Source organism: Arvicola amphibius, chromosome 10 (assembly GCF_903992535.2).
Source record: "Arvicola amphibius chromosome 10, mArvAmp1.2, whole genome shotgun sequence".
Lineage (NCBI taxonomy): Eukaryota > Metazoa > Chordata > Mammalia > Rodentia > Cricetidae > Arvicola > Arvicola amphibius.
The window spans coordinates 83,191,326-83,208,156 of record NC_052056.1 but is presented as its reverse complement, the minus strand read 5'-3'; the positions used below and the strand labels follow the sequence as shown (position 1 = coordinate 83,208,156).

At 53.4% G+C, this 16,831-nt stretch overlaps 1 protein-coding gene across 1 annotated transcript in view; it reads left to right on the top strand.

Annotated features, from left to right (window-relative positions):
- The window catches only part of Ncor2 (nuclear receptor corepressor 2), a 155,932-nt gene that overhangs the window by 34,773 nt on the left and 104,328 nt on the right, over positions 1 to 16,831 (top strand). The window contains 1 exon segment of the mRNA XM_038345068.2: positions 11,713 to 11,821. The gene's annotated coding sequence lies outside the window, so the exon portion shown is untranslated.

Here is a 16,831-nt window from a genome sequence, read left to right as displayed (position 1 = left end):
TGCCTATACAACTTCCTGGTGGCATTTGGATGACATGACTATGGTTCAGTCTCTTGGTGTCACAGTGAGAGCCAGGGACAGGAAGACAGTGTCTTTGTATCCTAGCTGAAAAGATGGGCTTTAGTTGTTTAATGCCTCAGTTTCCCCTTCCTGTAAAAGATGGCTGCAGTGTGAGCAACCCTATCTTTGTTGTAGGGGGCGGGGTCTACAGAAACCTGAACATCCTCCTTGGGACTGACATCACAGGGCTGGCAGGAGGGCTGGCAGGATCTTTTGGTCTGCAAGGGAGGGCCTGACTATCTCCTTGCTGGTCTCCGTGTGACTGTTGATCTCTTCATAACCTCAGTGGGCATAGGCTTTTGCTCTGTGTAGCCTTAGTCCTGAAGCTGACTGGAGGCTTCTTGTTGACTGTAGCACGGTGGGTACCCACCAAGACCCTGGTTCGCGTCCCAGGGGAGTCTCTGTCTGGGACTGCTTCCTTTGGGTTGCATAAATTCCTCCTGGGCTCAACAGTGTGCCCACTTTCTGTCATGCTGTGGGGATGGCAGGGGCCCGGGCTCCCTGCTTTGTGTGGTCCTGGTTGAGCTGTTGGGCACAGCATTGTCAGTCATCCTAAGTGACTCCTGACATGGGAGAAGGCCAGAGTGTGTCTACAACTGAAGCACACTGGCTGGAGGCCTCCTCCCCTCCTCTCTTCCCCTCCTCTTTTCCCCTCTTCCCTTCCTCCCCTCCTCTCCTTTTTCCCTCTCCCCTCCTCCCCTCCTCCCCTTCCCCCTCCTCTCCTTCCCCTCCCCTCCTCTACTCCCCTCCCTCCTCCTCTCCTTTCCTCCTCCCCTCCTCCCATCCTCTCCTCCTCCTCTTGACCCCTCCCTGGCCTCATCTTTTCATGGATCAGACCTTCCTTGTTCCCATTTTGGCTCCACATTTGGCCCAGCTACAGGCTGTCTACATGACCTGGGCATCCTGCATGGTGCCTTTGGGACACACATTGTTGGCCTGACTCCTGGGTGCTGGGACCAGGGGAGGGAAGTAGAAGCTATTTGAGACCCTGAGGCTTTCCCTTACACAATGGTTCTCAACCTGCAGGTTACGATCCCTGGGGGTGTCAAACAGCCTTTCTCTCAGGGATAACCTAAGACTATTGGAAAACACAGCTATTTACATTAATATTCCTAACAGTAGCAAAGCTATAGTTATAAAGTAGCAGTGAAAATAATTTTATGTTGTGGGTTACCACAACATGAGGGTCTCAGCATTGGGAAGGTTGAGAACCACTGTTCTAACCCCCCAGTGTTGCTGCCCGGAGCTACACAGCTGCAGAGCCAGCCTGCCCTGAGAAGATGCACAGCCCACACCCAGAGGAGGTCGGGCTTGAGGTGAGTCACCCAGCAAGTCACGGCCAGTGCTGACGCTTGCCCGAGCATCCGGCCATCTCCTTTGGCCTCTGTGTACATTTGGCTCTGCCTTTTTCTGGGCCTGCCACCAAGATGACCCAGGCCCTGAGCCCCAGGTCCTGTTTCCTTTAGCTGAGATCGGAAGGACGGGAACGTTTTCCTCTGGCCATCTGGCCCTGCAGGACTGGAGGATGTCGGGACTGGCTGGGAGGAAATGGTTAAAGGAGGGGTCGTGGCTGGCGCTGGTCCCCCTGCTAGCAGCAAGGAGGGAGAGGGCTTCTTGAAAGCTATAAAAAGGCCTTGCAGTGTTGAGCCCCAGTGGCTGGAAGCCCGCCAGGGTTACCATGGCGATGAGGAATTAGTCCCGACTGCCAAGGCTGCTAGCAGCTCGGTACTTTTGGCTCTGGAACAAGAGTGGACTTATGTAATTCCGTGTTTATAGGCCTGGGTGGCGGACGCAGAGCCGGGCCTGCGTCTTGGTGGCGGCCCACAGTGGGTCACACCACTCCACAGGGTATTCCTGACACGCCTCCAGTGCCCTGATTTTTTTTTTAGGGGGGGCATTAGGACAGAAGCCTAGGGGACTGGCAAGCTGCTGGTCCCTACCGGGGCCTCCCCAGCTGGAGTGGGAGCCCAAGTCTCGCGGGAAGGGGTGCGGCCACTGTGTGTGGCCGCCCCTTGCCCACTTGGTCTGGACGGAGGATGGCCCTGTCACTGGCCAAGAGCTGGCCCCCAGATGCTCATGGACCAGGTCTGGGGTATGGGACATGCTGACCTGGGCCGGCATGTTGCTGGCCTTCCCTTGCTGTATGGGAGAATTCCTGCAAGTTGTGTGGAGCCCACTCAGGCTGTTGCTGGCCATGCACTGGTAAGAGAAGTTGCCTAGCTCAGGGTGCCTGCATCCTTAGACCTAAGGATGGTACCATAGACAAGAGGGCTGTGATTTGCAGTATATGGGCAAGGAGTACTGCCCTGGGACCCCTGGAGTTGCCTGACGGGTAGCCCAGACTTGCTCGGGGTATGGTGGCCCTGGTTCCTATGGGTCCCTGTCAGCCAGCTGGGTGCATGGGGAGGCCCCTGGAAGGATGGACATGTGTCTCAGGGTTTTGTACATGGAACAGTAGGTTATCTTATTGGGAAAAGTTGTGGCTATCCTGAGAGGCAATGGTGCTGGCTGGTGGCCCTGGGAGGGGCTATGTGGCACAGGCACTGTGCTGCTTGCCTTGAGCACGCCCACCCAGTGTGCGGCAGGATGGTTGGACAGTGCAGATTGGGATGTGGGGCAGGGACATTCTTGATGACTGTGGGCTGTAGAGGACCAGGGCCTGAGGACCTGGGAACTTGGGCTAGGGGGAGCCAGGTGCAGGCAGTATGGGCCCAGCCTGCCTCCCCACTGAAGTGGAACTTGGCTCAATGCCCTGTCTGGTTTGAAATAAGTGCCACCGGCCCAGGCTTGCCCAGGGCCTTGGCAGCGGGAGAGGGGTAAACATTGGAAAGTTGGAAAGGCTTCCTGAGCTCATAGCAGCCTGCGGCAGCAAGCCCAGGGTGGGGGAGGAACTCCTCCAGGCTTGGTATTGGGGCTGCTGGGAGCGGCTTCCGAGACCCCCAAGTTCAGGTTGCTATGGGAGCTGCAGAAGGTATGGCTTGTTTGCTGAAGACCCTGGTTGTCCTTTAATCCCTTTTCCTATTGTGTGGCCTCCAGTATGCCATCTTACCTCTAAGATCTGTGACCCTGAGTGCAGAGTGGAGCGGCAGGGCCCTGTGGGTGTGGGGTAAAGGGAGAAGGAATAGCACCTACAGGTGAGGCTCTGGGGCAGTCTCAAGTTAGGTGACCCTGACAAGCCACTTCCTTGTAGTAGGAGCTGCGGGCAGGCCTGCTTTTTGTCCCGCCCGGCTCCCGGCCACTGGCTAGCTTATACCCCGAAATAACAACACACAAATTGTATTCTTTTAAACACTGCCTGGCCCATTAGTTTTAGCCTCTTATTGGCTAATTCTCATATCTTGCTTTCTGTTTTAGAGTATTAGTTTTCCCATCTCGCAAGGGGTCATTAACAAGTCATATGGTTTAAAGGACCTGAGGCCATGGGTCTTTGGTTCAGGGTTAGGGGTTGTGGTTGGCAGTGAGGATAATGATGATGGGGTGGTACATGCCATCTTGAAGTAGTAGTAATGGGATCAGATTAAGGTTCAAGATACAGCCTGAACCTTGGAGGACATGTGGCCTTGGTCAAGCCCTGGAACTCCCTAGCCTCCAGGTGCCTTGAGGGAGCAGTGGAAGCCCCAATGGGGCAGCAGTCCTGAATAGTGTCCAGGGGAAGACCCGTAATTCTCCCCACACTCCCTTCACTCTGCAGAGTGACCCTGGCATGGGGTAGGCCTCCATCTGACCTTCACTGCAAGACTGTTACCCTATTTCCCCTTGAGCCCGGGTCCTTGACACTGCCCAGTGTGGCCTGGGGGTTGGGCCTGGGTGGGAGGACCAGTATTCCTGTGGACGGTGGCAGTGATTCTTTGTAGGTGACACCGGATGCTGCCGATGCTGGATTCTGGCTCCGGGCCTCCCCTGTCTGGCCAGCAGCAGTCAGCTGGGAGTTTCTCTCTTGTCTAGGCTACTATGCCAGCTGCCTGCTGCCATTTGTCCTGGACCTCCCAAGGTCTTGAAGTGTGGCCTATAATGTCCCTATTGCTCTGGGTCTGCTTGGAAAGTACTAGCTGAGGGAGGCCACCTCTGTCCTGTCCTGTGGGAATAGTGATACTATCTCTGCTCCTGAGAAGCCTGCTTGGAAGCCCAGAGCAAGATTGGCTACGGGATGGAGGGGCTGTATCAGGTGGTGGCCACTGAGCCTGCAGCGTAAGAAAAGTACACACTTGTGCACATACATACTCGAATGTATGCATGCTTATATGCATACATCCTTATGTTCACAGCAAGTATTTGAAGGTGTGACTGAGGCTGGTTGGCTCAGTGTCCTTTCCCTGGTTCTGACCCTGATAAATTGAACTCTAGTGATTCAAGCACATGTCATTGGGGCATCTCTAGAAAGGGCACACAAAATCATGGCTTGCAGTGGCTTCTCTAAGAACAGCTTGCAAGTCTCCATGTACCTTGGAATGAATGTGAGGGAAGGACCATGGCTTCCAGAACCAGGCTGTCCTGTGTTTGTGCCCTAGTCTGCCTTGTAGACTGGGTGATTTGACTCGGCCTTCAGGGCTCTGATTTTCTCATCCGTAGGCTGGGGTGAGAGGTCAGCACTTTGACCGGCTTATGTGACCATTAGGTCATAGTCCCCTGAACTGAGTACTTGTTAAAAAGATTTTATTAAGCTGGGTGATGTGGCACACACCTTTAATCCCAGTACTCAGGAGGCAGAGACAGGTGGATATCCGTGAGTTTGAGGCCAGCCTGGTCTACAGAATAAGTTCCAGGATACCCACGCTTACATAGGGAAACCCTTTCTCTTGAAAACAACAACAAAAAGGTTTTTATTACATCATTTTCGGGGGCGGGTTGTGTTCTCTACTTCTCTATGGCTATCCTTGGGATGGAACTTGGGTGATTAGGTTTGCCTCTACCTGCTCAGTCATCTTGCCGGCCACATGACTGCCTTCTTGTCATCAGATAGTTTGGGGGCTGCTGCGATCCACCTGTTCATCAGTGCCATGGCCTTGGCTCTGCGGTCAGCATGATCATGTGGTTTGCCTTCCACTGTCGTTGGTGTAATTGCCTGGTTTGTCTGTTCTGTCAGTGGTGTGATCAGTTTTGCTCTCTGTAGTTAGCCCTGTCACCATGGCTTGCTTGTTCTGTCATTGACATAATCTATGGTTCATCTGTTTTGTTGTTGGTGTGATCACCATAGTTTGCCTACTGTGTTGTTGGTGTGGTCTGTGGTTTGCCTTGTCTGTCATTGGCGTGGTCTTTGTGGTTTGCCTGCTTTGTCATTGGCATGGTCTCTGTGGTTCTCTTGCTCTGTTTTTGGTATGGTCTCCATCATTCGCCAGCTCTGTCGTTGCTGTGGTCCCTGTGGTACGGCTGTTCTGTTGTTGACATGATCTCCGTGGTTCTCCTGCTCTGTTGTTGGTGTGGTCTTCATGATACGTCTGCTCTGTTGTTAGTGTGGTCCGTGGTTCTGTTCTGTCATTGGCGTGATCTCCATGGTTTTCCTACCCTGTCATTAGCATGGTCTCCATGGTTCCCCTGCTCTGCTGGTGGTGTGGTCTTCGTCTGTTCTGTCATTGGCATGGTCTCTGTGGTTCTGCTCTGCTGTTGGCATAGTCTCCATGGTTCCCCTGCTCTGTTGTTGGCATGGTCTTCGTGGTTCTCCTGCTCTGTCATTGGCATGGACTCTGTGGTTTGCCTACTCTGTCATTGGCATAGTCTTCGTGGTTCTCCTGCTCTGCTGTTGGCATAGTTTCTGTGATTCTCTTGCTCTGCTGGCATGGTCCCTTGATTTGCCTACTCTGTCATTGGCATGGTCTCTGTGGTTCTTCTGCTCTGTACTTGATATGGTCTCTATGGTCTGCCAGCTCTGTTGTTGGCATGGTCTCCATAGTTCTGCTGGGTTGTTTGCACTGTATCCATGATATGTCTGCTCTGTTGTTGATGTGGTCTTCGTGGTTCTGCTCTGTTGTTGGCATGGACTCCATGGTTCTCCTGGTTTTCATTTGGTGTGCTCTCCGTAGCTCTCCTGGTCTGTCATTAGCATGGTCTCTGCTTTGTCAGCTCTGTCGTTGGTGTAATCTCTGATTATCTTGTTTTGTCATTGATGTCTCTATAGTTCTCCTGTTTGCATGGTCTCTGGGGTTCTCCCGCTCTGTTGGCGTGGTCTCTGTGGTTCTGCTCTGTTGGCGTGGTCTCTGTGGTTCTCCTGTTTGGTCATTGGCGTGGTCTCTGTGGTTCTTCTGTTTGGTCATTGGCGTGGTCTCTGTGGTTCTTCTGTTTGGTCATTGGAGTGGTCTCTGGTTCTACTCTGTTGTTGGTGTGATCTCTGTGGTTCTGCTGTGTGGTTGGCATGGTCTATGTGTGAGAGAAAACCATGTCTCAGGAACTGTTGGTTCCGGGTGGAAACTTCTTCAGGGCTTAGGTAGAGCCCCATACATGGCCACTCTCTAAAGTGGGTATACTGCTGAGCTTGCTCCATCTGTACTCAGGTGGTTCTGTGTTAGGTAGGGTTTCTAGTAATAAATCACTATGACCAAATGCAACTTGAGAAGGCAAGTGTTATAGGCTCACACATCCCTAAATCATAATCTACCAAAGGAGGCTGAGGCAGGAGCCTGGAGGCAGGAACTGAAGCAGTGGTCATGAAGGAATACTGCTTACAGGCTTGCTCTAGGTGGCTCACTCAGTCTGCTTTCATATACAACTCTGGATAACCTGCCCAGGGTTGGCATCGCCCACAATGGGCTGGGCCCTCCCACATCAATCATTGATCAAGGAAACACCCCACAGACTTGTCTACAGGTCAGTTTGATGGGGACATTTTCTCAGTTGAGGTTCCTTCTCCCCAGATGACCCTAGCCTATGTCAGGATGACAAAATGTGCCTGAGAGTTGCATAGATTACTCAGCACCCTACAGAACTAGGCTGGGGACCCAGAGCTAAGCTCTGGGGGACTTCCCACCACCATCTATACTACTTCTGTAAACGTGACCAAATGCCTGGTGAGACGTGGCTTAGGGAAGGGAGGATTTGTCTTGGTTCACAGTTTAGTGGGTACAGTCCATCATGGTGGAGCAACTGTGACAGCTGGTCACAGTGCATCCAGTCAGAAAGCAGAGAGCAGACAGGAAGTAGTGCCAACTAGGAAACCTTAGGGCCCACCCCCAGCGACCTACTTCCTCTAACCAGGTTCCGTGCCCTAAAAGCAGCAGTGCTAAGACCAAGTGCTCAGACCCAGGGGCTGCCTCACGGGCAGAGGTCATAGTTTAGGGTCCTCTATTTCCCTGGGTAGAGCCTGGAGAGGCAGCGAGGGGTGGAGAGCACTCCCCCTGAGCATGTAGGCTATTCTTGCTTGTAGACCTCAGCCACGGTCCTGTGTCAGGACCTTTAAGCTTGTGGCACCTGCCTCTCCTGAGATGCTCTGCCCCACCTACTCCAGTGACGCCTCGAGATACTGTGCCGGCTCCTTTGTCTGTGCTTGATTGATCCTGTGCCTTTGTTCCCAGCTGGGGTTTCTAGGTATCTATTCTGCCTATCTCCTTGAGGCCCTTTGAGCTCTTATATGGAGGCTGGGGCCTTTGAGCTACTGCTCGCTCTTCTCAGCTCTGGAGCCGTCAGCCCACCACCAAGATGCTAACTGGCGGAGGTCAGGTTGGGTGCCGTCCTGGGTAGGGCTGGTCTGTCCCAGCAGTAGACTCACTCCGAGGAGGGGTGCAGGCAGCTGTCTATGGGCGGCTTCTGTTGCAAGGACGCAGGTCCTTCTCATGACCTCGCAAAGTCTCCACCCTCCTGATGCCATCACTTCACTTTTAGATGTTAGTGTATGAGCTTGTGTGTGTGGGGGGATCACAAATGTTCAGGCTGGGCCCTGGTGATTCCCTCAGCTGTGCCTGCAGCACCAGCAGAGAGCCTCTTGGGAATTACCCCGACTTGATATCAAGGGACAGTATCCCAGGCCTGTCCCTAGACTGAAGGGTCAGTATGTAGTGTTGTGTGTGTGTGTGTGTGTGTGTGTGTGTGTGTGTGTATAGGTGTATGGTGTAGGAGGAGAAAAAGGGAGAAAAGGATAGAGAATTTTATTTATTGTTTATGTGTATCATGTGATATATGTGTGTGTGGCATATGTAGGTTGTATGTGTGTAGGGTATGAGTTTGGGTATGTAAACGTAGGGTATGTATGCGAGTGTGATGTATGTGTATATGTATGTTCCTTGCCTAAAGATGGGGTCCTCCATCCCGAGACTCCATCAGGCTGGGCCTGATGGGCCTGTGGCTCTCCGAGAAGGTGGAATATCATACTCTGTTTTCTGAGTGCTTAGTTCCTGAGAGAAGTCTTGGAGGTGTGGGGTTGGGATCAAGGAAAGTAGGGCTCTTTGCTTGAGGTGTGGGTGTGGGTGCTGACGGCCAGCTTTGCCTTGGAGAGGGTGGGGATGTGAGCATTTGCATACCTTACTTGAGCCCAGAATCACCCTGTCATGTAAGGCTCAGAGAGGGTAAGTGGCACACAGCTGGCACACAGTATGAAGGGGATGAATGGTATTTGTGTGTCTGTCTGCCTTCAGGGTGATACTGAGAGCTTAGGGGATTATCCTGTTTCCTTCCCACAAGGCCTTGTTCTTATCCTTGGCTCAGGGTAGGCTCTGAGCAGCTCTGGGAGGCCCACTTCCCAGACTGAGCTCTCTTCTTGGCGCAGACACTGCCCAGGCTACCCGCCCTGTTCTGGAAGACTGGGGGTGGGTTCTCCTGCCTCACTGAGCCAGACATGCAGAAGATCCACCCCTGCCTCCAGTTGTGTTTGACAATGCACCCTTTGTCCCTTGGTCCAGTCTCCTCCAGGCTCCCAGCAGTTCCTCCACCTGTGATGTCATGGGAGGCCCTTACAGCCAGGTCCCAGGCGGATGGGCAGTGTGGGGGCTGGCAGGATAGGAAGGACTGATGTGTGGGCCACATGACTGGGCTACCCCTGAACCTTTCAAGGTTTCAAGGTCGGGGTTAATGTTGTGTGTGTGTGTCTGTCTGTATGTATGTGTGTCTCTCTGTCTGTGTCTGTCTGTCTGAGTATCTGTGCTTCTGTGTACAAATCCCAGCCGGGTCCTTTGCTTTGCGTTTTTCTCTCCTCTCCTCAAGCCCATCCAGCTTCTTGGCCTGTGAGTGGATGAGTCATTGAGCTGGCCTCTCCCAAGAGCCTGGGGCATGAGACTCTGGCTTCTTGCCAGCCAGAGGGGCCACTGGGCCATGATCATGCCCCTAGATGTCCCTGCATGTGCCTTCATGCTCCCTGGGGACTCTCTAGGGGCTAGCTGTGGGCTCGAGGAAGTTTGCTTAGGAGAGAGCCTCAGAAGAGATTGTGTGATGCAGCGGAGCAAACAGGACTCCAAGGATCTGCTCAAGTGTGGGCACCCCAAATCCGTGACAGCATTTATTTAGAAGATAGGTCTTTGCAGGGTGACTCCAGATAGGATCACCCTGGATGTCTTGGGTGGCCCCATCCCTGATCAGTGCCATTATAAGCTAGGGAGAGTCTCAGAAAGGAGGCAGGATGGGGCACCATGGCTACCATAGTAAGGACACCTAGACCACCACCTATGGGTGGAAGAGGCTTACCTGTGCTTGCCACCTGCACAGTGTTGTCAGAGTGGGATCTCTGACCAGGTGGTTAGATGACTGGGTAGGATGCCAGCAGAGCTACAGAGATGGCAGAGGCTGTTCATATTGGCCTGTCACCATGGTGGCCACTTAGACCCTGGAGTGGAAGTAGTGTTGCCCTATGGAAAGAGTCTCATCCTCCACTGTGAGACATGGAGTTGTCCCAGGCACACAGTTGGAGAACAAAAGCAGAGAGGCCCAGGGAAAAGGACACCTGTAGGTTGTCTTACCTGTCCCCACCAGGGGCTGGATCTTCCTGGAACTCACTAGGTGGACCGTACTGGTCTTGAATGCACAGAGATCTGCCAACCTCTGCCTACTAGTGCTGGGATTAAAGATGTGTGCCCCCATGCCCGGCTGGCCCCTTTTTAATTTCTAGGAAGCTAAACTCTCGGGTATGGTAGGGGCAGGTGTGTGACTCACTATCCAGGGTACTTTTGGCCTGGCTGGCTTCTTATGGGCTCTGGGCTCCTCAGCTGATGATCAGGTGTGCCTTCAGAGGCCGCCATGTTCTTGTGGAACCTTCATGTAGGCTTGCTTCAGTGACTGCCAGGCAGTGGAGTTTATGTGCTGCCAAGGACTGACCCAGATTCTCAAGCACCATCTACAAGGCCTGTGTCCCTGTCAGAGCCACCAATAACGGGGAGAGGAGTCGGGCACGCCTGCTTTGGCTTTAGGAGGCGAGGCTGGCTGGGATCCTACTCAGATGCTTGCTCATTTGACCACTTCCTTCTCGCTCCATTCTGCATGGAAGAGGGACCTGGAGGCTGGAGATCTGAGCCCATGGAGCTTTAGCAGTTGGTGTCTGGATATCACTCACTTGAGTCTCCCATGGCAACGGGTGGACTCTCTGCTTCCTCCTGTGTTTAGTACAGAAGCTTCAAGTAACTAAACAGTTGAATCCAGGCGCTTGATGTTATTTCTTTGGAACTGCACTCATCAGCCCTGTGCAGGAGAGCTTGCTGCCCTGACAGCCGGGAGAGCCATCAGAGGAGCCCGGTGACGGTGACGTGACACCCACCTGTGATCCCAGTGCTCGCCAGGCTGGGGGCAGGAGGCTCAGAAGTTCAAGGTCATCTTTAGGCACCGAGGCCTGCTTCTTGCCTGGGGCTAATTAATTGTAGGGTGCTGTGGGGAGGCTGCCAGTGAGACAAGGGGTGGTGTGCTCCAAGGAGGCTGGGGTCACCACCTCTGGCAGTGTGTTTCTTTGCCGTAAATGAGGCTCAGAGGATGGCTCACTGTCACCAGGGCTTCTAGCCTGGCATGGTGTTCTGCCTGTTGCAGGTATTGCTCCCATGCAGGGTGCTGTACTGGTTGTCTGAAGGCACAGGCCTGTCTGCCTTGGGCCTCTGGGCCTCTGTTGTGTCTGGGTGGCAGGCTGGTTTACTTGATATTCAGACACCATGCTGGCATATGTCCCTAAGTTGAACTAGCTTTCTGGCTTTGCCTAGACTATTTGGGCTAGCATACCCTCCCAGCTACTTTCCTGAGTTCCAGCCCAGTCCCTCATATGTGTTGTCCATAATCTCTCTTGGCTTGTGTGCTCTGGGGCCTGGGGACTCTTCTTTAATCTCTCTCTAGGCCCTCTTCCCAGGTGAGCTGGTCCTGTCCACTTTGGGATTCCCAGTGGGCTTCAGAACTGGAACTGCTTCTGGGGACTATTGTTATCTGGGTGCTGCCTTTGGCTCCTGGCCACAGGGCCTCCAGACCCTTCGTGGTTGCCTAGCCTCAGATCTACTGTTGATCATTGTTGAGTTGTTGGGGCCATCACTGGTGACTGTGTGTATGTGCTCCGTCTGTGCTGATCCAGAGTGGGTGTCCCCTTGGCTGGGTGTCCAGGGGCCACAGGTCTCTCCCTGGCTGACAGGGAGGGTTGGGTAGTTAGTTCTGTGTTAGCCCCGGGCTGACTGGGGAAGGGAACTGAATTGCAGGAGTCCTACCACTGGGCAGCCAGTAGCCAGCTGGAACATTGGTCCTCATCCACGTGTGGCCATCTGCTATTCCCTTCAGGCCATCAATGATCTCTCCTGGATTCCTCCAGAAGCGTCCAGAGGAGAAGGGAAGAACAGACAGATTATACAGTGGCTATACAGCTGTGGCTGGGCAGCCAAATATGCGGGTAGGTGAACAGGTGGGCATGTGGGGCTCTGGCCTTGTCTGGGAGGCAGGGTCCCATGGCTTACATTAAAGTCAGAGGTTCTGAAAGGCTCCTCCCAGCCTTGGTCTTTCTGATGTCACTTTGGCCCCCTGCATGGCAAGCTGAGCTGATGGGTTGCAGCCAAGCAAGTGGTGAGACACTACTGGACAAGCCCAGCCAGCCTCAGGTTTTGTTGGGTAAGGTGAGTGGAGAGGGGAGCTTGTGTTCATTGTGTTGGGTGTGGAGTCTCTGGGGCATATAGGGCTTTCCATCAAGGGGCCTCCTGGAGGAGGTATTTGTGTGTGTGTGTGTGTGTGTGTGTTTGCTTGCTTGCTTGCTTGCTTGCGCCTGCAGGGTGGTAATTACCTCAGTGTTTTGAATTGCATGGTTGGGAAGTGTTGAGCGCTTTTTTAGTGTTGTGCCTTTGATCTCGGGAACTCTCACCCTGTGAAATTTTGTCCTGAAACCCCTCCCCCATGCTCCTCAACGCCTCGCTTCCGCATTCTAGTTGGCACTGTTTATCTCTGGCCACCTGCTTCTGTGTCCCTTTTGGAGTCTCTTGTGCAGAAGGACCCAGGCCTGGCTGCCCAGCCTATAAGGACCTGGGTCTCAGGCTGTGTCCCTGCTGAGAGACAGGCCTATGTCTCAAGTGGTTCTGTCTAGTGACCTGCTTCCCTGGCAGTCACTGTACCAGAGCCTAGAGTAGGCAGACTGTTAGAGCCCCTCAGCTAGTGTCGCTACCCAGCTCCCACCCCACCCCGCCACATCTATACCCCAGCCCATTGTCCGATTCTCTGTGGGCAAAGTGGCCACTGCCGTGGCCAGATGGAGGAGAGGGCCGATAGCAACCCTAGGCTACCCAGAGTGGCTGGGGACCTGGAATGGGGCCTGAGAACCCACTTTTTTTTTTTTTTAACTGGCTTTGGTTTTAGCTGCTCTCAGTAGTGGGCTAGGGAGACACTTCAGTAAGTGAAGTGCTTGTCATGCCAATTCCATCGCTAGAGCCCATAGAGAAAAGCCAGACATGATAGCATGTACTTGTAATCGCAGCATTGGGGAAGTAAAGACAGGCTGATGGGTCTAGCTCCTCGGGGAACTCCAGGTCCCAAGGAGAGATTCTGTCTCAAAACACAAGGTGCTTGGCTCCTGAGGGATGACACCCAAGCTTGACTTCTGGTCTCTGCTTGCGTGCACATGCACAGTAATCAAATTAAGTGCAAGGGAAGCCCTGAGGAGAAGTGGCTCTGTCTGCCTTGGCAGGAGCCCTTGGTTAGCCACAGCCCAGGGACACCCTTGTGGCTAAGCTGGGGCCAGAATCTGTGGCCTGCTTAACTAGATTTCCTCAGTGCCTAAGTGGCCAAGGCCTGAGGGTGTTGTGCGATCCTGGGCAGAGGAGAGCTGCTCCCTGTGCCTTGGTTTCCCCATCTGTTGAATGGTTCAGGTGTGCTTGGTGACAGGTCCACAGCCTTCACCACATTCGTACACACGGAGACTCGCTGCTGCAGTGTAGGAAGTGGGCCCTTGGAGGCCACATGGAAGCTGGGGGATTTGGAGGCCCCCCCACAGTGGACGGTGCGTTTCTAGAGGTAAAGACAGGCCTGTACCTCTTCATAGATAGCTTGTCCCCGAGGCCTCCCAGCTATAAGCATAGAGAAGTCTTTACCCAACTTAAGGTTACACAGCAGCATAAAGGGTGGAGTTGGTGTCAGAACCTGTTCTAGCCATTGGGACAGTAGTTTATGTGGTTCTGTTGAAAGGGGAACTGTCTAGGATTGGGCGGCTTTTCTTGGCATCATTTCTACTTAGTGACCAAGAGATTGTGCTTTGGCCTTCCTTCTCCATTGCTTTGGCCATGTGCTTGATCCCGGCTGGGGCTGGGGTTGGGGAGGAAAAGTCCTGTGTGGCAGAGGATGATGTGGGGTATGGGGTCAGAGTCTTTAAAGTTGCATCAATGCCTATGTTTGATCAGGAGCCTCAGAAACCCCCATTGAAGGCATCGCTGGAAGTCACATTCCTCATGTGGCAGTGTGGTGTGCCTGGTAGCCTCTGGCTTCCACAGAAACACGGGAGAATGGAGGCAGATCTAACAGGTGGAGTGGGTGGCCATTGTGGTTCCTGTCCACAAGGCTCTTGGTGTGGAAACTGGGCTATACCATGTCCTACTGGGGTCCCCTGCCAGGAGAACCTGTCAGCCCACCCAAAGACTCTGGCTCCTATGGTGGATGTGAGCTCTGGCCTCTGCTTGCCACACACATTCCAATTCTGGGGAGCCTCTGCTACCACCTGTCCTGCTGTAAGTTTGGTGTCTTTGGGTGCTGCCTGTTAGCAGGAAGCAGCAGGCTGGTGCCGCACACAGCGCGTCCTATGAGTCTCTCTCTGCTGTCCTGCTGTTCCGCATTATTCTGTCTCCATGTCGGAGCCAGGCCACTGACAGGCTATGTCCCCAAGTGCCACATACCTGCCTGCAGTCCTAGAAGGAGGTTGCTGCCTTGGGGTGGGAGCAGAGGTGGCCCACCTCTGCTGGGCACAGTCCTTTGCTGCGCACCGGTTATGCCAGCCAGCCAGCACCGTGAGGAGAAAGAAGTGGGCAAGGGATGTGGGCATACATGTCACCTAAGGTGGGTGCTGCACAGGGATGGTCTTGGAGGCTGTCTCTGCCATAGGCTGTGACTGTAGTGGCGCACACCCCCGGTTCAGCCAGTCCCTGCCCTTGTAGGGTGACATTGTTTGTTCTACAGAAGCTGCTCTGTTGAGATTGCCTTACTGAGAGCCTGTTGCCCTCCAATCTCCTCCCTTGGCACTGCCTAGACAGGTTCCTCCTGGCAGGCTGTGCAGCCAGGAACCTGCTGTCCTCGGGCTGCAGCCACTCCGCCATGAGATGTGTGAAGATGTCCCTTCCCTGTCGCAAGCTTGTAAGGCTTCTGTCTGCCTCCTGCCCGATGCTGTGCCATCTGCTCACTTCTCTTCCCTGTCGCTGCCGCCCCATCCCACAGTCTGTCTCTAGCTTGGACGTTTATAGTGGCTTGACAGCTGTGTTACCCATGACAAAACACTGACGCTGTACTGTCCCTCAGCCCTGTCGGGGGCTCCCCATTGCTCCTGGAATAGAATCTCTCTGTGGGGCCTTGAGTGACCTCCCTCCAGTGGCCTTCTCAGACATACAGCTTCTAGTCCCCCTCTGGGCTCCTGTTGTGGTGATGCTGCGCCTCCCCTGGACACTCTGCTTCCTCCTTCTCAGGACTGTTCCAAAGCCTGTTTGGAACCCCTTTGGGACCTGGGTACCCACCCTTTGCCTTTCTGACCTGCGCTGTGCCCCTGTGGACATTTGTGTGACTTGGTCACACACTGTATTTAGTTTTATGTGTCTGACTCTTTACTGAGTATTAACACCCTGCAGTCGTCTGGTGTGCTCTATGTCAGTGTTCCTGGTCTATTTATTTTATTTTATATTATTAATTAATTAATTAATTTATTTTGGCTAAATAGCGCTTGCATTGAATGGGCAGGCCATGCTGGTGAGAGTTTCTGTCTTGTGATTGTTGAGAACGGGGTCGTTCTTAACATGCATGTGTCTGTCTGACTCTGTCAGGGTTGCAGATCCTCAGTAATTCTGTATTTCAAATTGTTTTCCTAATTTGTGTTTGTTTTCCAATCGGGCTACAAATGAGGCTGAGAGTAAAAGAGGTGAAGTGTGGGTCAGATAAACTTATGGGATGGGGTCTCTAGTGTCTCTGGCTTTGGGGCTGCCCTTTATGTAACTGGAAAAGGGTTAGCGGGATGACCCTGGATGATGCAGTACTCGTGTTCTCAGTGGATGCCCTATGAATTTTGGGGTGGAAGCCAGCCAAGCCAGGCTGAGGCATGAGGTTCCCCAGAGGTAGCCTAGAGAGGCATTCTCTCAGCCTCTAGAGCCTGTGGGCTCTGTGCCTATATTTCTACAGGCAAAGAGAATAGACATTGAGGGTCATTTTCACCTCCCAGCCTTCCTGCATATCCCCAAATCAAATAGCAGTTTTCAGGCCTTTCACGGTGTCTGTGTGACACAGGACGGAGGTCAGCCTCAGGGTGGGGTTTCACTGGTGGTGTCACCAGCTCTGAAACCAGGCAGGAGGTGTGGTGTAGACTTGTTTGCCCCTGCCCCTCCCAAGGCAGCATCTTGCCTAAGGCACAGTACAGCTGCCACGTTGGCTCTTCTGTTCTTAAGTGTCATGTGACACGTCTCATTTTGGTGGTAGGTAGTCTGTGTGAGCCGGAGTTCTTGATAGCAGGTGACAGTCAGCCAGGGCGTCTGAGTAAAGCCATTCCAGCTCCGGGAGCTCAGGGATGACGTTCCACTGCGTCCTCAGGTGCCAGTCATTGCCTCCTTCCCCAACAGTCTGAGTGGCATGTCTGGGTCACATGGCCCTTTTAGGAGTCAGGGTTTGAATGTGAAGTTCACACTGGTAGGTTGGGTCCGACCTATATAGTTGGTATGTAGTCAGGACCTCCAGACTGGAGGCTTGTGGCTTTTGGACCTGCGATCTTCACCTTCCCTGCTTTGTTTCTCTACAAGAGACCTTTCACTGAGTGATGCCGGCCATCTGCTGCTTGGAGGGCAGTTATGAGGAAGGGTCAGGATAAAATTATAGGGAACTGGTCAGTCTCTTTGTCTTTGACCCCTTGGGATGTAGCCCCAGCCTTGCTCTGGGGTGCAGTGTGAAAAGGAAGGGAGTTTTGCCTGAGAGACAGGTAGGGAAGAGAAGGACCGTGGGGAGGGGCTCAGTCTTCCCACACTCCTAGCTCTTGCAGCCTCCAGGTTCCCATCCTTGAGACCACTGGGATATTCTCAGAGCCTTTTCTCTATTAGCCTTGGAGACTCTGGCTTGGAAGGTAGCATTTATGTATCCTGAACCTGTTTGGTACCCTCCTGTCCAGGATGCCTCTGTCTGGTCCTGGATGTGTCCCTGATGTGACCCTCAGCATCCAGTTCCCTGACTCCTAGTGGCACCAGGT